The 21,923-nt window shown below is 45.6% G+C and overlaps 1 non-coding gene and 1 pseudogene across 1 annotated transcript; both read right to left on the reverse strand.

The window, feature by feature from the left end:
* Positions 1 to 10,448: 10,448 nt before the first annotated feature.
* LOC116153347 (dihydrofolate reductase-like) lies at positions 10,449 to 10,954 on the reverse strand (annotated as a pseudogene).
* Positions 10,955 to 11,022: 68 nt separating this feature from the next.
* Positions 11,023 to 11,095, reverse strand: TRNAS-AGA (transfer RNA serine (anticodon AGA)). The gene has a single exon. It is a non-coding gene; the product is annotated as a tRNA-Ser (tRNA).
* Between the last annotated feature and the right edge of the window lie 10,828 nt (positions 11,096 to 21,923).

Below are 21,923 nucleotides of genomic sequence, written 5' to 3' on the forward strand. Positions count from 1 at the left end.
TCTTTTGTGTTCATAGACCTCATAATGCCCAGCACAGGAATGGGGACAAAACCTGCTCTCAAGCTCTTGCCGATGAATGGATTCACTAACTGATTAATTTCTAAAGACACAAACCGAAGCCTTTGCTTTGATAAACCTTCCTCTCAGTTCTTTGGGGAAATCTAGATAGTGATCTAATCCAAGATAGCCTTGCATAAGAAGTAGTTACACAAAGCAGTTTCACAAGAGAACACCACCACCACCCAAGAGAGGGGTAGGGAAGTGGGAAGTGGACTCTCAGAAAGATGAGGAGGAGAGTGGAGACTCGGGGAGGTCAGAGGATGAAAATTTGGGGGTAGGAGGGCGCTGCTCCTGGGTTCAGAGAGGCAGCACGTCCTCTAGAGCCAGGTTTCTCTCCCAACACTTGCTGTGTGGCCTTAGGCAAGTGTACTCTCTTTGCTGTGCCTCAGTTTTCTCATCTGTAAAAATAACTCCCCGTCTCCTAGCCATAGGGTGAGGATAAACTGAACTGCTCTTTGCAAAGTCCTAGGACAGTGCTTGACACATAGTAAGTGCTATCTGTTTTCCAACTTAGCTGTCTTGTAAATGGAATGAGGGGAGATTATGTGATCTCTTGGTCTTCTGCGCTGGTCTTCCTGGGCAATGCATGAGCTTTGTGGTCACACAGGTCTGAGTGGATTCCTGTCTCAGTTCCTCACTGTTTGACCTTGGACAGATCACTCTACTTCCTGGAGCCTCAGTTTTTTCACATCTGTGAAGTGGGGATAATTGTGTCTACCTCAGAGGCTGTTGTATGTATATATGCTTATAAAATGCCTGGCATATCAGGAGCTTATTAAACAGAAGCTATAGTTACTGTTATCTGTGAGAGGAGCCGTATATAAAGGAGAAATCGCATCTCCAAAATCTTTGAGGTTTCAAGAAAGACTGAATAGATTGAATAGCAGTGAGACCAGCTCAAATCATGGAGCTTGCAGGTGGGATGTAGGCCCTGGGTCTGGACCCTGACTCGATGTCACAACATCAGAAGAGATCGGGAGTCATTTGGCTTGCATGTTGGCTCTAGAAACGTTTTCTGCCTGAGGGCTGTGCTGAGGGTGTGGACCCAGTGGGTTGCCAGGTGCCAGCAGCTGGAGGCCCCTCCTTCCTGGAAGGGGGGATGTTAGTAAAAGAGAGCTTGGGCAGGGTAGGGCTCGGAAACCTGTAGTTGTTGAGTGTGTGTGTATGGGAATGGCCCAGGGCCCTCCTGCCCTGGGAGCTGGCCTCCTAGGCCTGGCACCGCCTCCCTCACAGCAGGTTCTGCTCCTCAGAGCTGCCATTCTGGCCCTGACCCAGGCCACCCCAGAGTGATTGCCAGCAATTATCTGAGGGGTAGGAGGAAGGAGAGTTATGATAGTCATACAGCCAAATGAACCTTAATTCCCTTCCGCTGCATGTACAGAAAAGTACTAAACAGAATATTCAAATGCTGGGATGTAGTTCTCTAAGTTCTTTTAGAAGCAGGGAAGCAGGGTTGCAAAATCCAAGAATGAGTTGTTGCAATCCGAAGCATGTTAGGAGTCACTCTTACGGTGCTCACACTTGACGGCTCCTGGCCCCTGTGACCCACGAGTTGTGCGCTCCCCAGCAAGCCAGGGTCCACACTAAGTAAGTTGTCATTCTGGGGTCCCGGACACAGTCTTTGGGGCTGTCTGTAATCTGTAAGCTTCATTCCAAACTCGTGTTTCCTGTCATGGCAAGGGTGGCGGGGGACAGGGGGCGAGGTGGGGTGGGCAGCCCAGTGACTAGCACTTAGAGCAGAACTCAAAGGAAGAAACGATCTTCAAAAACACATGGCTTGTGAAGAGTCACGAAGGTGCTGGTATCGGTTGTCTCTGGAGAGGAAGGAATGTGCCTTTTATTTTCTTCTTTTTGCTTGTTTGTACGCTCTGATTTTTTGTTTTTGGCAAGCACACACATCACTTTTGTAATACAAAATGTTTTTTCAGTGTTCCCAGCAGAACAGTATGTTTGTTTTTTTTAATAGGTAGCAATAAGTGGAAAGGCTAAAACTCAAACAGCTCCTGTTTTTTTTTTTTTGTTGTTGTTGTTTTTGCTTTCCCCCTCTTTCCAAAAGAAATAGATGCTCATGGGGAAAGCTTTGAAAATTCAGATAAGCAAAATAAAGAAGATAAAAATCCCCTGTAATCCTATTATATCAATAACCACTGTCAGCATTTTTGATTCTCCTTTTCAATATACACCCAAGTTTTACAGTTTTTAGTTTATGCACTATAGTTTTCATGAAAATTGGACCATGCCACAATACTGTTTTGTAATCTGATTTTTCTATACCATAGATCGTGAACATAAACAATTTTTCTACATGATTACTTTAGCAGCTAGTCACACAGGATTCTACTTATAACACTTTAAACCAGTCCTGTGTTTTTGGACCTCTGGGTTTCTAATTTTTTTTTTGCTATTAGAGACAAGGCTGCAAATGTCTTTGGGGCCAAATTTTTGTGCACATCTAAGATTATTTTGTTCAAGTTGGGCCAAAGATGTTTTCCTTATCACGGGTTGTGAAATGTAGCTGTGCGGTCCATTCAGTGTCACACGGCACAGGGTGCAGCCCCCGTTCTGAATAGGAAGGGAGTATTGGCTCCACCAGTGTCCAGCTGTGCAATCTTGACAAAATGACTTGCCCTCTCTGCACTTCAATTTCCTCCAATACAGAACTGGGATGATAATAGCTATGGAATGAGTTGCTAGGAGGATTCAGTTAAAAAAAAAATGTGTCAAGGGGTGCCTGACACAGCAGGTGATGAGCTCTCAATAAACGGTGATTGGTTTCTTCTTTTTTTTAATTAAACTATAGGCAGTTTACAATGTGTTGGTTTCTGGTGGACAGCATAATGTTTCAGTCATACATATACAGACATACATTCATATTCTTTTTCATTATAGGTTGTTACAAGATACTGAATATAGCTCCCTGTGCTGTACAGAAGAAACTTGTTGTTTACCTGTGATTAGTTTCTGATTTCTGGATTGTCTTCTCTTCAGGAGAAGGAGGTGTCTTGACATTGAGGTCTGGTTGCCTGGGAAGGTAGGGGGAGACCTGGAGCAGGTTTAAACGGTGAAGGGGAAGACGCTAGGGAGTGGAGTGGAAGGGGACATGTAGTAATGAAGGGGTGGAGGCCGGGGAGGCTGAGGAGAGGTAAGCAGAGGAGAGTGTGGGCTGTAGGGGACGGGGGTGAGATATCCATACGGGCCACTGGAGCAGGGACCCTCAGAAACAGAGCCAGATGCCACCTCTGTAAGATCCGAGGCCGAGCCTGTGCCCTCTGGTCCCCGCCCCACCAAGGCTGCTTCCTGCCTTCCTCTCAGGCCCACGTCATCACTCCAGGCCAGTCTTCTTTCAGTTCCTTGAGTGTGCCATGTTCTTCCCTGTTGGATGACCTTTGTACGTTATTTCCCCTGCCAGGAACTTCCACTCTTCCTAGCGAATTCCCAGGCACCCTTCAGATCGTAAGCTTGATACTCACTTCCTCAGAGAGGCCTTCCCTGACAAACCAGCCCCCTTCCTCTTGGTCCTCCCTCATGGCCCTCTGTGCCCGCATGGCAGTTATGTGTGTTTATGAACAGGCTCTGCTTTTTGCTCATTCTTGTGTCCCTGATGCCCAGCACATAGTAGAGACTCAACAGACAGTCACTGAAATGGAAGAAGAATAAGCCAGTTCATTTGTGATCTGAAAAATGCTTTCACATCCCCTCCTGCGGCTTCAGTCCCGTCCTAATCGATGCTGGCTGGTTGGCTGAAGGAATAGGAGATGTGGGGGCTAAGATGCCTTAGCCAGCTGCTCTCCCATCCTTCTCTCCCTCAAGGAGGCAGGCTTCCTTTTGGAAGAAAAGAAACTTTAAACCAGTGCTTCTCAAACTTAAATGTGTATAAAAATTACCTAGGAATCTTCTCAACAAGCAAATCCTGATTCTTGGGGTCTAGGGTCCTCCCTAGGGTCAGGTACAAGACTCTGCAGCTCAGCAAGCTCCTAGGTCATCCCCATGTTGCTCGTCTGGGCACCACGGGAGCAGCAAGGCTTTCAGAATTCATCTCTCCTCTTTACACGCCACTGATCCCCGTGCTTAAGGGTGAGTCGCTGCGCCCTCTGTCGGCCGCTGCGGGGCATGACAATCATGGCCCAAGCAGGTAAAGACTGCACGCCGAATTTTAAAACGCACGCCAAATTCTTGGGGACCAAGATCTTCTGCTAAAAGCAGATGGGCATCCAGCTCTAATAACGTTAGGAAAATGTACTCTTAAGAATAGACTTTGTAAAAGATCCCAGCCATGCTGAGGCAAAGGAACTCCCTGAACTGAAGGATGTTAGGGCTGGGAGGAACACTTACATCATCTACTCTTTTGCCACAGTTGGCTTTTCCTACTCTTTTTTTTTTTTTTTAATAGCAGAGGCCTTTCTTCATCAGGGTTGCATTATGACCTTAATGGGCCCTGCACACTTTGATCTTTGTAGGCCTCTTTCTCTAGAAAAGTTCATTAAAATTTCATTTTATGATTGCTTTGATATAAAGGTGAATATATAATATATTGTACCTTTTTGACATGAAAGTTAACCTTTTTCTTCTGATTTTTTTAAAGAAATTAAAACATTTCTCTGGATCCCTAAAAATATCATGGGCCCCAGGCACCATGCTTCCCAGGTCATGTCTCCACCAGGCGGCACAGAGTGTATTCTTAATGCTGTTAGAATCTGCACACCCACCTGCTTTCTGGAGAAGATCTTGTTCCCCAAGAATTTTGTGTGAGTTTTAAAATTCCTGGGTGATGTCTCTCCACACACGCCCGACTGTGCTAGGGGCCTCGAGGGCCATGATGTTGTCCAATCAGGTGACCAGACTGAACATGTTAAATGACTTAGACATATAATGTGCTAAGTGCTTACCGTGTGCCAAGTGCTCTAAATGTATCACTTAAGTTCCAGAACAGCTACTATCCATGTTGTACCCATGAAAACACTAGAGTGAGAAGGCAACATCACTTTCTAACATCACAGGGGAGTAAGTTGGCAGATCTGAGATTTGAACCCCAGATCTGTCTGATTCTCTCCACAGGATGTGACTGGATATACAGTGAGGCGCCTGCTGGGATATACATTCCCAAATGTATGTTACACTCTAGGGCTACTGGGTGCAAGGTGTCAGGGAGGGCTGGAGGGTCTTAGGGAGGAGGGAGACTGGAGACCGGCTTTGGAGAAATGGTCATTGCAGAGATGAAGTTGCAGGGAAAGTCACGTGAGGCCACAGAGATGGGGAGGTGAGGTCCCCTGGTTCTGGGGACTTCCTGAGCATGAGGGAACTCAAGGTTAGGAAGCAGAGGGTGATGAAGCCGGGTGGCTAAGAAGGGTGAGGAATTTGGCCCAGTCCAGTGTTCAGTGGGATTCTTTGTTTCCTTGAGTCCTAAAATCTAGTCCTAAATGATCAATACCATAGCATAGTTTTATCCCCTGTCCCTGTCTCTGTTCCTCATCTATCAAATGGGAGTTTTGAAGCTTGCCCTACACTCTCAGAGACGTCAGGAAGTTCACATGACTGTCAGCCGCACAAGGATGGAGAGCCTGGGTCTGATTCAGGCTGTACCCCCGGGGCTTGGGTGCTCAGCACACTTTTGGTGAAGAAATGAGCATCATATTCTACAAATCCCTTTGAAAGCAGCCTCAGGAAACAGCGTGGCTCGAGAGCACACCCTTAGCCAGAAGAGGGCGCTCTTCAGTGAAACAAGGTTTGATACAGAAAACCAGGATCTTTCTGCAGGATTGTGGTTTGAGAATTTACATCCCTAGGCTTTGCTTTAAGCTTTAGGATTTAAGAGATCAAATAATTCCATCCTAAATTCTTATATCTAAACTTGCTTTAACTCTAGTATCCCAGCTAGGAAAAGAGGCTAAAATGTAGTTTATTTCCTCTATTTCATGTTCTCTTAATGCTTTAGGCACTTAGTACAGATGTGATTAGTTTTATTTGGGGGGACGGGCTTGAGACAGCAACCAGTTTATTATATTATGTGATTTTGTGGGTCAGGAATTAAGACAGGAATTGGCTGGGAAATTCTTCTGCTCAATATGGCAGAAGTGGTATCAGCTGGGGGATGGGCTGGCCTAGAGGGTCTCAGGTGGCTTCACCTACATGACACAGATGTAATTTTATATTTTGTGTGATTATTTGATAAATATCTGTCTCCCTCACTAGTCTAGAAGCTACCAAAGGGCCAGAACTATGTCTGGTTTTGTCTGTTGTTTTACCCCTAGGGGCTAGCGCAGTGCCTGGGCCACTGAGGCTCACTAAATAGTATTTGTTGAAAGAATCAAGGATGTAATTCTTATAAAGTGTCGGGATGCTCAGGAAAAAGGCATAGGTAAGAGTTCATGATAATGATCATAGCTCAGGAAGCGCCAGGCTGAGCTAAGTACTGGACCACCCGGCTGGTTGGCATTATTTAGCCCCATCTTACACATGAGGAGCAAAGGGTGCTCTGACACAGCTTCAAAGGGTGATGCACCAGAAGCACCTTTTATATCACAAATCAGAGGACCTGGGGAAACTCAGGAGCCCTGGCGGCCAAGCAAGTTATTAAAGTAAATTATTTCAGAGATAAAAACCTGATGAAATGACAAAAGGCTAGAAGATACGTTTCAAGTTAGTCACAGTGTTCCAGATTCCTGCTTCTATGTTATGCAAATAATAAAGGTGAAACCACGCCAAATGATGAGGTGACGTTCCCCTCGGATGTCTATCGCCACGTTGCCTTAAACTGTCCCTCAAAATCCACATACTGTTTCTTCGTCATCCTGGGTTTATTTATTTTTGATGTTTCTGCACAGCTGGACTGCTCTGCTGACATGTGAAGCTTCCTCCGATTCATCAAACAACAGGCTGGCCTTTTGTTATGGGTGGGGCACCGCAAAGCCAACTTTGGGTTAGTAATAGTGCCCTTGATAGAAGTTGCCTGGGGGGTCAGAGTATTAGCGGATTATCTGATGCCCAGGCTTCCTGGAGGCTCTGCTTTGCTTGAAGGGCTCTTCTAGATCTTGTTACTGTGATGGAGAATACCCCAGGGTGCCAGGAAATTCCTGCCCTGGGCAGGGAGCTGACTTTCTGGTATCCTAGGGATTCTAAGGCCAGCTCCCTGTAGCCAGTCAGCGTTGAAGTTGCCTCAAACTGACAGACAAGAGGAAGCCCAACAAAAGCAGCTGGAACCCAAACAAACAGACTCGGTTGCTGCTGGGAGGGGAATCAGGCCTGGCGTCATCCAGGCTCTGGGCCAGGCCGTTGTCATGGTGATGGCCAGCCGAGCCAATTCTCTGAGGGGGAAGCCCCAGGAGGGGGCTGGGGCGCCCAGTGGGGGGGCCTGTGCTTCTCCAAGTAATAGAAACCCACAGAAAAGGCAGGCTCCTTCCAGAGAGCTGCTTCTCTCAGGAGCCAGGCGGGCGGCCCAGGGGGCAGTAGACTCAGAGAGGCTGGCTGGCCTGGGAGGGAGGGAAGTGGCCAGTGAACCAGCAAAGAGGCCTCTGAAAAGCCTGGAAGGATTTCCAGGCAGAAAGGATTTGCAGTTGTGTTAGCTTTCTGGGCAAAACATGAACTGAAGTGGATCACAGAGTTCTTTAAAACAGAAACAAAGCACAAAAACAATCCACACACACACAGTGGCCAGTGGAGGAGAGAGGGGCTTTTGGGAACCTCAGAGGTGGCATGAGAAAACGTCTTCTGTCTTTCTCCAGGAAGTTTTTCCTTTTCTTTTCTTTTCTGATGACCACAATTCAAGTCTTTACCTGGAGAAATGAACAGCATTCAGTGAAGACACGTTAGAAAACCTGTTTTGCAGGGCAGGGCCTAAAAGGTGTTCAGTCCATGAGAGTGGGTTACTTTAAGTTGAAGAAGAGACTCCCTTTCTGGCTAAAGGGCAACATTAGCCAAAATAAACGCAATGGGGGAAAGAATCTTGGTACCTTCCTTCAGAAATCTCACTGCAAAAGTGTCTGTCATACAAAAGGACAAATACTGTACGATTCCTCTCCTACAAGGTTTCCAGGGCAGTCATTTCATAGAGACAGAAAGTAGAGTGTTGGTCACCAGGGGCTGTGGGTGGGGTGGGATGGGAAGTTAGTGTTTAATGAGGATGGTGCTGCAGTTTGGGAAGATGGGACAAAATCTAGAGATGGGTGGTCATGACACCCAACTGTGTGAATATACTCAATGCCATTGAACTGGATGCTTAGAAGTGGTTAAAACAGAAGAAGGGGTATAGCTCAGTGGTAGAGTGTGTGCCTAGCATGCATGAGGTCCTAGGTTCAACCCCCAGTATCTCCATTAAAGATAAATAAGAACCTAATTACCTCCCCTACAAAAATTTTTTAAAAAAATGGATAAGATGGTAAATGCTACGTTATGACTATTTGACCACAATTTTTAAAAAAGTGTCTGTCAGTCAAAGACTATCTTCTTCTTGTACCAGGAGATGGTGGTGTTTGCTTGGAGCTGAACACCCAGGGCTTGTTGGCTCAGCTCTCTCACCCTCGCTGTGTCATCCATTAAGGAGCCGTTTCTTCCTTCAGCCAATAAGGAAGAATGGGCGTGAAGGCGTTTAATGAACAGAAGTGTGCCACAAGAACGTGAAATGTGATTGATATTATTTAAAATTCATCTTTAACGTACCCAAATGCCAAGGGGCAAGTTGAAGGGGGAAAGGGGGAGCTTTGAAGAAACTAAGGAAAGGATTCTATTTGGCAATTAGAGGAATTGGAAGAAGCCCAAGTATTTTAGGAGAGTAGAAGAGAATTCTGGGCTCATTCTCAGAGGCCAGAAGGTATGACCCACTTGGACTGTTGCAGCGATTTAAAATACTTCTCCCTTTTGCTAGCCCTAAATTGAGAAACCAGTTAAGCCCACCCATCAGGAGGAAATGAAACAATGTCAAAACATCACCTCTCAAATTTCATGAAGGGAAACTGTAAGGTTACAACACAAAGCTGGGTGGAAGTTTATGGGATCTTGAACCCAAACACATGGGTTACCATCAGAGAGTCCCATTAACTGTCAACAGTTTATTCAAAGCAACTTTTTTTTCCGTTTCAAGAAATTCACTATTCACCGACACTATTTACCTAAGATATGTTATATTAGCATAAATTAGCATGTGCTAAGCACTAATCTAAAGGTAGCACATATCTTATCTTTTCATTCCTTATAAGAACCATGCAAGGTGAATCTTTTTTATAGACAGCAACCTGAAGCTCATGTTTAGAATTGGTTCTGGTTCTTTATCTCCTCATCCATGAAATGGGAATAATGTCACAGCTAGATAAGTATAACAGCTTGCCCCATATCACACAGCTGGTAACTAGTAATGTCAGGATTTGAACTCATGTCCATCTGACTCCAAAGCTCTGCACTGGAACACAACACTATCCTGGAGAAAATGCCATTGTTAAGAAGCTTATGAAACAAAAGTGGTAATTCTGCTCTGATAGCAACTAGAATGAGCAGTTGGTAAATTGCTTTATCAAGACACTGCGTGATGTCATAACGATATACAATGGGGAAGCATCATGAGTATGTGTCAGCAGGGATTTGGGATTTGGGTCTAAAGTTGGATGAAACCACTACTACAGAATATGAAGCAATGCCTGGCTGTATTATGTATGTATGTGTGTTGTGTGCCTTGTATATTTTGTTCCGTGTGTTGTATGTTGCATAAGTTGTTTGTGTTATTTTTTTGTGTTATGTGTGTATTACGTGTACATGGGTGGATTGTGTAAGTGAAGGAGACTTGCACGATGACTGATTTTTTCAACACTGAGGACCAGACACTCCAATAGCCAACATGTACTTGGTGCTTACTGTGAACCAGGTGCTCCTCTCAGTGCTATACATGTAATAACTCATTCATCTTCACAGCAGTAATAGTAGTAACTGGTAATAGTATTCTTATTTTATGCATGAGATACGAGGCACAGAAAGATCAATCAACTTGCCCTAGACCCCCCAGACAGTAAGAGGTGAAGCTAAGATTTGAACCCAGGGAGATTGGCTTCAAATTCTGTGATCTCTTATTCTTTCTTTTTAAAAAAAATCTTGTAATAACCTTTAATAAAAAAAAATTGAAAATAAATACATGTATGTATATGCATGACTAGGACACTGTGCTGTTCACCAGAAACTGACACATTATAATTGACTGTACTTCAATCAAAAAAAAAAAAAAAGATAAATGAGGAATAAAAGCTCATTGCTTAGAAATAATTATCCATGGATCTAAAGTCAACAAAATTCTTTACAAGAAAAAATACATAATTGCGGGGGCGCTTGAAATAGATCAGAAAACACTTTCACATTAATTGTTCTTTTCATATACTTCAAATTTGTACTTAATGCCTTTTTTCTCCTGGACATCAGAGGGAACACCTGGATATTCTGGAAGAAGTTTATATTTTTCCAAATCAGTTTCTAGAAAAAATATGCCACTCTCAAATTCCTGCATGATCCTTGTCCTGCAGGATAATCTAAGATGACCTGGCTTGTCCATGGCTTCCTTAAACAGAGCTACCTCCCACTATCCAAACCATATCTGCTTAATTTGTTAATTCTGGTTGCTCAATAAGTTTTAAGGCATCATCCGGACTTTTGTCAAAAAAATGAGCTCCTGTGGAAGTTCCCTGAGTTCTCTACTTAGAACTAAACTAATTCTGTCCTTTAAAGTTCAGTCCTTCTCTTGAGTGGAGAACCAGGTCTTTCTACCCATAATCACCAAACGCTGCTTACCTTCTGCTAAAGAGGCTGTGGTCATTCTTTGGAAGTACTTGAATTCATTCCTGACCGGGGGCCAGGGCAGGTCCCCATTCTTGCCCATATCCATGTTCTGGGACACAGCGATGATGCAGTCGAGCGGACGAACCATGACAGTGGTAGGAAGCACTTTTTGCAGGAAGGAGGTAATCAGGTTTATTTATTCAGTTAGTTTTTTGATGGAGGTACTGGGGATTGAACCCAGGACTTCATGCATTCTAAGCATGTGCTCTACCACTGAGCTATACCCTCCCCCTGGAAGCACTCTTATTCTTTCTTAATTGGTGCTCCCAGACCGCCATGTGAGGACTGATAGAATTAGTCTCCTCATTCTGTAGATGGAGATCCTGTGAACAACATGAACATGTGTGGCTAAGACAATCTCCCCTCCTCATTAAACGTTAGCTGAAGTGAGCCGGCCATTGCTGGCTTTGTAGTGTATGTGTGATTTCTATCAATCTAATAATTATTAAGAATTGAAAATATTGCTGAAAAAATCTTACATTTCACATGTGTGAAATGTGTATAGACAAAATGATTTCACTGATTTGTTCTTTCTAAAACGTGGGACCATGTACATGTGACCAGTATCTATGGATCAGATGTTCTCTGGGGCATGAGGACAGTCTGTGATTTCTTTGAAATAAGATGGCATTTCCCCTGTTGTCTTTCTCCAGTTGCCTTCTGGGGGCCTGTCACTTTGAAGTTGTGGGTAGCACAAGGAAATCTTTGGTAATGCCACTCAAGGTGGAGGAGGAGACTGAGCCTGTTACTATAGCAACACAAAGGAGATGGTTATCCTTCCATCCATCTATCCTTCAATCCATCCATCCATCCATCCCATTAACAAATGTTATTAAGCACCAGTTAGGTGGCAGTCACTGTTTTATGTGTCAAAAACTCAGTGATGAATGGGAGAAAGTCTTTTTTGTTTGTTTGTTTGTTTGTTTTTTGTGGAGCATCTATTCCAGTGGAGAAGAGAGACATCAAACAAATAATAAACATAAAAACACTGCAAGTCCAGATAGACATGAGGCTATGAAGAAAATAAAGCAGGGAAAGAGGAGAGAGACTGACTGCAGTGGAAGTGGAGGCATATTTTAGATAGTGTGGCCATCAAGCATTATCTGAGGCTCTGCAAAGAGGTTAATCTAATTGCAGAAAAAAATCTTATTATTTTATACATACTCCATCCCAAGCCCAGACCCCACTCCCAGTGAGGCTGCTTTCTTCTTGTTCTCCTTCTCCCACAGGATCTGAGGGTGAGCCATTTCCCTAAACTCAGAGCAGTGGAATGGAGGTGGATGATGGACATTGAGGGAGAAGATAAGGAAAAGGTGAAGCTAGGCCTTGCAGAGGGAGCAAAGGGGTTCATGGGCTTGGAGGCCCCCAGGATAGAGTTTAGTGGGTGCTCACTGGTTGCCTACTCAGTATCCACTCCTCTTCTCCTCACTTCCCAACAGCACCCAGATTCTCCTCCTGGGTTTGGATGGAATGTCAAGGGAGCTCCTGACTGTTCTAAGCCAAGCAGGATAATATCAATCCTTTTGCCTCAGTGACTGCTTCAGATTGAAATGTGAAGTGTGATGCTTGAGTCTTTGGATGGATATGAAAGTGAAATTCTCTCCTCTCCTGGTGTAGACAGGTAGCTGTAAGTCCATCTTGTGACCTTGATGGAAGCCATCCAGAGGACAAAGCCAACACATGGAAGGGGACAGAGAACAGAGAAGTGGAGCCAGACTTCCAGTTGCTCTTGAACCCACAGCACTGAATTTTTCCCTTTGTGAAATCATTCATTCATTCAAAACATTTTACCTGCTTGTTATTTGCTAGACACTGTCTACATGCTTGGGAAAAATCCCCATCCAGTTTCTGGTGGCTTTTCTTTTACTAGTATGGGAGGAGCTGTGGGCAGAGGATCATCAGAGTCAGACTGCCTGGGTTTAAATCCTGGTTCCACCACTCCCTGGCTGTGTGACATTAGGTAAGTTACTTAACCTCTCTGTGCATCAGTTTCCACATGCAATAGGCAATAATTCTAGTCTCTACCCCATAAGATTGTTGTGAGGATTGCACGAGATAACATGAAGGGTGTAGGATGAGACTTGGCAGATAGCAAGTGCTTACCGTGGGAGCTGTGACTTGCCACCTGGATCATGCTTTGGAAATAGATTTATTTCTCCAGCCACTAGCGGTGCTCAATGGCCAGCACTTTACAAGGGTTGCCCCTGTTGAAGATGACCGTGTTGCCCAAGGCCATGGCCTCTTTCTGGGAGCAGTCTGCATCCAAAGACTGATCTATGTGGAGCTAGAAAGACCTGGACCCCTTGCCTCAACTCTGGAAGGCCACCCCAGTTCTAGAACTCTCATGGGTTGATGGAGGCCTTTGCTGGGCTTCCATCTCAGCTCTACTTCTCCCTCGGTCCAGTCCTGCTTCTTCTCCCTCCCCTTCTGCGGTAGTTGATCTGAACAGCGCATCCTGCATGTGTTTCACAGACTGCTTCCTGGAACCCAACCTGTGACTCAATAAATGTTAGCTGCCATCCTCATCACCCCAAAGCATCCTAAGTGATAGAGAAAACAAGAAAAAGGGTGTGAAGGGGAGAGTTGTGGCTACTACCTGGGAGAGGCTGACCAAATATGAGGTGTAGTGAAGAACAGCTGGAACAGGGACCCTGGACCTTTTAAGAAGCTGGAGGAGTCATTCAGTAGAATAAGGGATCCTTCTCAAATCCTTGTCTCCAGCAACTTCTGTGTGGGTTGGGATTGCTGATTTGAACCTAAACTAAAGCTCTGTGTATGAGCTTGACTGGCCGACACTAAGATTTTCATTTCTTAATGGACTGTATCACCCTCAACTCGCCGCTATTAAGAGCATAGTACAAGGTTACACTCTTACCTTGTCATTCAGTTTTCTGCCACGCCTATTCTGGGAATTTGGCAAGCACCTTTCACATATAAAAGCTCAGCTTTGGTGCTGTGATGGGTGGACCAATTGGAAAGGGACAGAGGCTCCCGGTTCTATAGTCTCAGTGGTGCAGGATTTTGCTTTCTCTAGTCTGGAGAGACATCAGGACCCTGGTGTTCACAGTCTGAATCTGGAAAGTAAAAACCAGGATTTAGCACATGCTCTGTTCAGAGCTTTGCTGGAGGAGGAAGCTTGCTTCTGTCCTCTCGCTTTTTAAGTCAAGTGGTGGTAATGCAAGAGAGCAGGCTGGCTGTGCTCTTTCTTAAATGTTAATAGATTCAGTTGAACCCCACAAGCATCATTTGAAGGTCCATCATGGGCAAGCACTGTGTCTGTGCATGTGAGAGGGAGGGGGAACGACTGAGAGGAAGAGAGGGAGAGAGAGAGAGATGGGGTGAAATACAGAGATAAGAAAGACAGGCTTTTGCAGGAGAGATAAGCCACGCTGCCAAATAACATGTTGTATGACACAGTGATGTACACATCAGATTTAGAAACAGACAAACCAGTGCTCAAATCCTGAGTTGAATCCTTGTTCTGTTACTGAAGCATGTGGTTTTACATTAGGGGTGACACAAAGAGCTCTGGGGACTAATGGGTAGGAGATGGTCATTCTAGAAAAGGGAACTTTTTTGTGTTTGTTGTGTAATTTAAGAATATTTAATTGTGCCATAGAAAATGAGAGAAGTTATGTACAGAAGGAAGTAGCTTGTGAGGTATCTTGGACACAGAATAAACAGAATGTCTGTGTGTTGAACATAGATAAAATGATGAAAAAATTGAGAGAGTTGCTTACTGACAGAGGAAAGAATAGATCAAGGAAACCTTAAATATTTACAAGGCAGAGATCACGTCTTCTCCTGAGATGGCGCTCCAATGGTGACAATCACTGTGTCCCAGAAACATAGATAAAATCCATAACTGCTCAGCAGATGAAACAGAGTCCCACAGGGTGACCAGGTGTACCTGCCCGTGAATCTTCCCCACAGAGGCAATTTGTGCATTGACACCATCTTCCAGCTGGTCCCCTCGGTTGCCCTCCCCTCTGAGCCATTTATCAGCACATTAGGAGGGAAGGCCACCATGGCAGAGAGAAGATGTGTGAATGTTGTGTGATCCAGGATTTAGATGGGAGGTCCTTTTACCTGTTGCACTTATCCTAAGTGTGTTTGTCTGTCCTATAAGTTTGCCATTGCTTCTCACCGTGTTTTAAATTGATTAAATGAATTGTGTGATTCAAGCATCTTAATTTGGCCCGTAAGCCTTTCTGTTCTGTGACCTCTGGGATAGCTCGCCTGGTGGTGGAGTTGGAGGCTACCATTGCCTTAGGTTAACTTCCCAGATGACCAAGGAGACTTAGATGAGGCTTCCTAGAAGCAAAGCCCAAGGAGGAGGTTCTTGGGGGAGTGATTTATGAGGGAGTTCTCTCCAGAGAAAAAGTCTGCAAGAAAGTGAGGAAAACAGGACAGGAGATGGGAAGAGGCCACACAAAGATGAGCTTCTGCCGAAGTATCACCTCAGCCTGGTCCCATGCTGGGCTCCGGAGTGTGGATGGTGCCACAGACTTGGCTTCCCTTGAGGCAAGAGGGCCAGTCTTTTGGACCTTGTATCTGGGGCTGGTGCACCAGTCTGGACAAGGGGGTCTGGGTGGGTTACCAGCAGCACCTGCCTGAACTGCCCTCCCAGGTAAGTCATAAGGGCAAGGGAGGGGAGAGAGAACTTAGTAGGTTGGGAAAGTAGTGGGAAAGGGATTGGCAAGACAAGTTGCATTATGACTTGGAGGAGTCTGATTGCCCAAGCAAGAGGCTAAGACCTGATTCCAAAGGCAGGAAGCCATAGGGAGCCACATGTGTATTCTTGAGCACATGTGTGGTTTGGAGCAGTGCTTCAGAAGAGCCAGATGGCAGTGGCATATGTTGGGAGGAAGCTGCCGGTAAGGAGAGCAGCGGGGCCTGGCTGGGCAGTCATCAGGTAGCTTGAAGCATCTTTCTCCTCTGTGGCCTTTGGGTAGCTCTAGACACTCAGAAGGCTACTTCCTGGGGTCTAGTTTTGCAGTCAACTCCCCGGCCGCAATCTTACAGAGTCTCTGTTCTCTTAAGAATCAGCCTTGTCCTTCAGGACAAGGGACTGGTACCACATCCTTAAGAGGTAAGCCAGGTTAGGGGTGGGCAAGGAAGGAAAGAGGTACGTGGCTGGAGGCTCTCCATCAGAGAAGAACACCTCATAAAAAGCTCAGCAGCACATACAGGCTGGCTGCAGAGGGCTCACTAATGCCGGAGTTGTACAAACGGAGCTGGCTCCAAGTGAGGTTACCTGATCTCTAAGTCATACAGAGCTTTTAAGCCTTTGGCTTTTATCCGAGGCACCTGGTCAGGAGCAAGCTGAAGATTCTTGGCCTCAGACCAAGCCACCCTCCATGCAACGATCCTTTCTCCATGCAGAGGTTTTGGCTGTCCATCAAAGCCTTAAGGACAGTGGTTCTTTTTTTAAACTTAATTTTACTTTATTTTATTTTATTTTTTCTTGAAATGTAGTTGATTTACAATGTTAGTTTCAGGTGTACAGCAAAATGAATCAGTTATATATATATTTTCAGCTTCTTTTCCATTATAGCTTATTACAAGAAATTGAATATAGTTCCCTGTTCTATATGGTTGGTCCTTGTTGTTTATATATTTTATACAAAGACAGTCATTCTTAACTCCAGCATGAAAAACTCTACTTGGAGTCCCTTCTAAAAGCACACGCTTCTGGGTCCCATCTGCAGAGAGTCAGTAGGTCTGGGGTAAGGGTGAGGGATGTCATTTTAAACAAGTACTCTGTGACTGAGAACAGGTGGTCCAAGTGTCATAATTAGAGATCGGGAAGATCCAGTGTTTATTTACTCAGGAAACACAACAGTCCTGTGAGGTAGGTACTATTATTTTTATTATTCTCAATTTACAGATGGATAATTTTAGGTTCAAAGGGTTTACGAAACTGCTTAAAGTCTCAGAATTAGTACACGGCAGAGCTAGGATTCCAGTGAACTGAACTACAGCCTGTGATGCTGAGATCTGGAGAAAGAATAATAGAGGATCTAGCTGACCACGTGCATACGCAGGCCTGTCCCCTGCCCCCCCCCCCCCCCCCCAAGTATAAGCCCTCCGGAGCCAGGCCAATAGTATCAGTTAGGAACAGGTGCAGTTGTGCCGAAGTAACGAGTTAGCCACCGCATTCACTTCCTGCTCACACTACATGCCACTCAGACCAGCAGGGGGCTCTGTTCATTACAGTCACTCAGGGATCCAGGCTGATGGAAGCTCTAGCTTGACATGTGCTTCCATTATAATTACAGAGGTAAAGAAAGAGGACACTGGTTCTTAAGCCAAGCTTTTCTGTCTGGAAATGATATGGGTATCACTTCTTCTCCAATTTCATTGGCCGAGTAAGTCCCACAGCCCTGCCTGAGTCTATCAGGGTGTAGAAGTGTAAACAAGGGTGTAGTTCACCACACTAGCCTGCTCACCAAACCCTGATGTGCCTTCTCTTCTCATGGGTCTGCAGGTGCTGCTGCATCTGAATGAAATGTCCTGTCCCTGCTTCTCGGCAAGGCTCACTGGACTCGGTGTCTAATTCTAGACTCACCTGCCACCAGCTCTGGGCAGCCTTTCCCAACCTACCCAGGCTGGTTTATGTGCCCCAGTCTCCAGGCCCCAAAGGGCCTGGGCTGATCCCAACTAGGGAATATGTCATGTTACATTGGAGCTGTTACTGCCTGTCCTGCAGCGCACTGGGCTGAGGGCTCCAGGGAGACGGGGATGTGTGGGAGCGAAGGGCCTTGTCGCTCCATCCCCTGGAAAGCAGGAGACATGCAGGAGCTCAGGGACAGAAGGTCAGAGTGATTAAGAGCTGGATTCTGGCCTCCCGAGAGCTGCCCTCCTTTCCCGTAGGAACAGGGTATCGAGGGGCTTAGAAAATGGGGAAGAGGAAGGCAAGAAGTCTATGACTTCAGGATGAGCCAACTGCAGATGGGGAAGAAAATCCCCTGCAGACAGAGTGGGCTTTTTCCAAGGCTTCACTACCCATCATGGAAAGACTCACCTCGACCCGGGTTAGTCACTGCCCAGAGCTGGCTGTGTCACCACAGGGTGAACTTTGAGTCCCAGGGGAGGACATGCTGCAGCTGGGGGAAGATCCTCACTGTCCTTGCTCTGGGGCCCCTGATGCCCATTAAAGGTCATTGTTAGCAAAGGGGCGGGTGTTGGTGGTCTTCTCAGAGGGAGCTCTACAGGAGTCCTGTCCCACCACAGCCGCTGGGGTGAGGGTGTGGGGGAGAGGCTACTTGAGGTCAGGGACAGGGATCAAGGCCTGTCTAGCAGGGGAATTAACCTGACTCTGACGTGGGACTCTGCACCGTCTCGGTCACCTGTTGGATGCTCACACCTGGAATAACCACAGAAGAGAGGCAGAGAGGCCCGGGACCGTGCATGGGAGTGAAGTATGTGGCCTTGGGCTGCACCAGGCAGGATCCATCGCTGCCGTCCTGCCTTCAGGACTCAGGGAGATGAACCATTTTCAGTTCGTGGGATATCTCACGCTGTTTCACTTCTTAGCCAACGGTGCACTGACACTGACACAAATCTCGGCCTCTTCACTTATTTTTCCATAAGAAATTAAACTCTTCAAGTGTTTTGTCCCTTTGTGGTGTGGTTTTCCCTGAAGTTGGCGGTGTGGTGGGGGGACTGTTCTAGGCTGGGTCCCATTGCACAGTGCCTGTCACTCAGCGGGCCCCCTCCTTTCCCTCCTCCCACCTCCCCACCTGAACTTCCCCGGGGAGCTCCCAGCCCCCTCCCTCCATCATGCAGACACCCTGGACTCAGCTTCCCTGTCTTCCTTGTCCAGCTTCACTTTTCCTCACAGGCTTTTCCCCACCAGGGATCATGCACTTGGTATTCTCTGCTTCCTCTCCCTCAACTGTAAAATCTATGAAGTTGGCATTTAAGGCAAGTCTGCTGATTGACGGACAGCCTGAAAGAAGAAAAGGTCTGTCATAGGAGAGAACTAGGTACCACATCCAGCTCTCCAGTCTCCCGAGTGTGATTTGGTCCCAGTCTGTGGCACAAGTGGTACCAGTGCCCCACTGGCCAGGCAGCCACGGGGCTGCTCCGCTCCAGGCCGCCTCAGGCCAAGGGGGCGGGCTGGTCAGCCACACTCAGCCCGCAGGGATTCTATCTGGCCTGTAGATGCCTTAATTTTATTTTAAAAATTCCGCCAACCTTCAGAAATGGAGACGTTTCACAAAACAGCTCAGCAGATCTGGCCACAGTGGGCCTGCATTCCAGCACGGCGCAGTCCTTGAGCTGCGAAGCTGCCCTGTGTCGGCCGTGCTCTCCAATCTGCCGCGATCCTCACTGCTCCCACGATGTTTGCTTTGGTGCCACCTGAGAGAGCACCCACACGTGGTAGCTTTTCTGCTCACACCATTTGTGGGATTGGAGCACGGCTCTTAACTTCCCCGAGAACCCTCCATCTGTCAGATGGAGTTCCCCATTGCCCAGCTGAGTCTGGGGTGAGGACTGGATGAGAAAGTCCTTGGGAAGCAGAAGTTCTCTGCTCCCTCCCCCACCTGCTACTTCCTCTCCCCTTCCCTCCCCCTTCCCAGACCCGACTGCTTCTGTCCGTGGAAGTGGAAGCAGCTCTGTAACTGGCCACGAGGGTCCCTGCTTGGCAGCTGGATCTGCCTTCCTAGGTTGGGAGGGCTGGGGACCACTTGCTGCTGTTGCGCCTGCGTCAGGATGAGGCCTCTAACCCGGAAGGATGCGTGGGTCACGGTAAAGGGGGGCTCCGAGTCCTGGCTGGGCTTGGCCTCAGAACAGCTAAAATGAGGTTTGAGCAGTGGCCAACTGCCTCTCTCAAGTGACCTCCACATGGGTGGTTGCCACTGAAAAGTCTTTCCTTTCTAATCCTACAGTCCTTGTTTGAGAACCGGATGTCACAGCCACTGCTGGTGAAGTCAGCAGGGTTTGCTCAGCTTTGCTAGGAAATAGCTACTTTTCCCCTCCTGGGACTATTAAGCTAGTGCACCTTTTAAAAGGTTTTAAACTTTTATTGCTTTCTTGAAATAAAGTATTCCTCCCATTCCAAAATGAATTGCACTTCAAATGGATTTCCCATGTTTTCTTTGTTTTGATTACAAAGTAATCCATTCTTGTTAATTTACAGAAACATTTGAGAAATATTTAAAGACAGAAAGAAATTAAAACCTCTCATAATCACTTGTTAATATTTTGGTTTATGTCATTTCAGACTTTTTGGTTTTGGTCCTCACAATCATATATACGTATATTCATATATGTATTTTCCACATGTACATGTCTGGGTCTTACTTTACATACTATTTGATAATGCACAGCATAAGTCCTGGCGAAGAATAGGCGATAAATAAATATCACCAAGGCTCGTGAATATCACTTCTTGAGTGCTCACAGTAAGTCAGGCATGATGTTAGGTGTTTTACATGCATTATCCCATTTACTCCTAACAACAATCCTATGATACAGGAGCTGTCTGACTCGTGTTTTCCAGATGGGAAACACAGACAGGCCCAGAAAAGTTAATGTTACTTGTCAAAACTTACAAATGTAGTCAATCAGATGGACCAATACTAGTTCTTGTATATTGGTATGAACCAAATGTACATTTGCTGGTTTAAAACTTTTTCAGAAATGATATAAGCAGTGCCTTACCGCCTACTCAGGGGAGAATATTTACTGAGAAAGATATAAAGACATGTTTTGGTCTTGGAGACAGGAACTCTGTCTCTGCAACCGACTAGTTGTTTAAACTGGAGCAAGTAACTTGACCTCCCTGATCCTCAGTTTCCTGGTCTACAAAATGGGATTTGTATGGAGAGAAGGGTTAGTACTGTCCCTGGCATGTAGGAGTGTTTGATATGATTGACAGAAGTTGATGGCAATTGGGAAGACGACGTTGAAAACTAATTTATGGTTCCCAAAGCGGAAGGGGGGAGCAATAAATTAGGAGTTTGGGATTAACATATACACATTACTATATATAAAACAGATAAACAACGAAGTCCTCCTGTATAGCACAGGGAACTATTCAATATCTTATAATAACCTATAATGAAAAGGAATATGAATACGAATATATATAGTAACTGAATCACTATGCTGTACACCAGAAACTAACACAACATTGTAAATCAACTATACTTCAATTAAAAAAAAAAGAAATCAAAGGCACATAACCTGAAGCTTGCTTTAAAGGGCTCACCCATGACCTTTCACAGAGGAATCAGTTGGTATTGGGCTGATGGTGATTATGATCTCACTTAGTGGTTCTAGTCCCCCCCACCCTCTTGTCCAAGGCCATGTTCATTTTCTAGGAAAGATTTCTGATCTTCAGCAGTAGGATCACTTATCAATTTGTCTTTCAGAAATAGATAATATCTCAATGTGTCCAACTCCTAAAATAGCACACTTGTACCTCTGCAACTTTTGTGGTTTAAATAAAAATCAATGGCAAGGGGAGATAAAAAAATCACAGGATACCTGAATTTGAATAAATTTGAATTTTATTGCAATTAGGGGGGTCTCCCAATTTCTCTCCTTCCATGTGGCATGTTAACTTCTCTGAGCTTCAGTTTTCCCAAGAGTCAGTACCTCCCTCCTCAAGATAGTGTGGGACAAAAGACAGTACACGTGAAGGTTTTAGCTCAGGGTCTCGGTCATAATAAATAATACCCTTTATGATGCTGTATAAGTGACGTGGTGTAGAACACACACTTTGTTGTTAGATCTGGGTTAGAATCCTGATTCTGCCATTCATCAGCTCTGTCTCCCTGGACAAGTTATTTTGCCTCTCTGAGCCTACCTCATGGGGTTTGTACAGTCTAAGCACTAATTTATGTAATATCTGCCCAGAGCAGGCATCCAACATCAAATATTAGAACGAGGTCCTCCTTGCCATCTCCTGGTCACATCACTCATCACTCTTTGCCTTTATGATCCTTGTAAAGCCTGAACTGCATAAGACAGCACTTGGTTATCTACTGCCTTGTATTGTCCTCTTGTGGTTTTTTGTTGTTTTTTTTTTTCTTTTTTCTTTT

Source organism: Camelus dromedarius, chromosome 5 (assembly GCF_036321535.1).
Source record: "Camelus dromedarius isolate mCamDro1 chromosome 5, mCamDro1.pat, whole genome shotgun sequence".
NCBI classification, from domain to species: Eukaryota; Metazoa; Chordata; class Mammalia; order Artiodactyla; family Camelidae; genus Camelus; species Camelus dromedarius.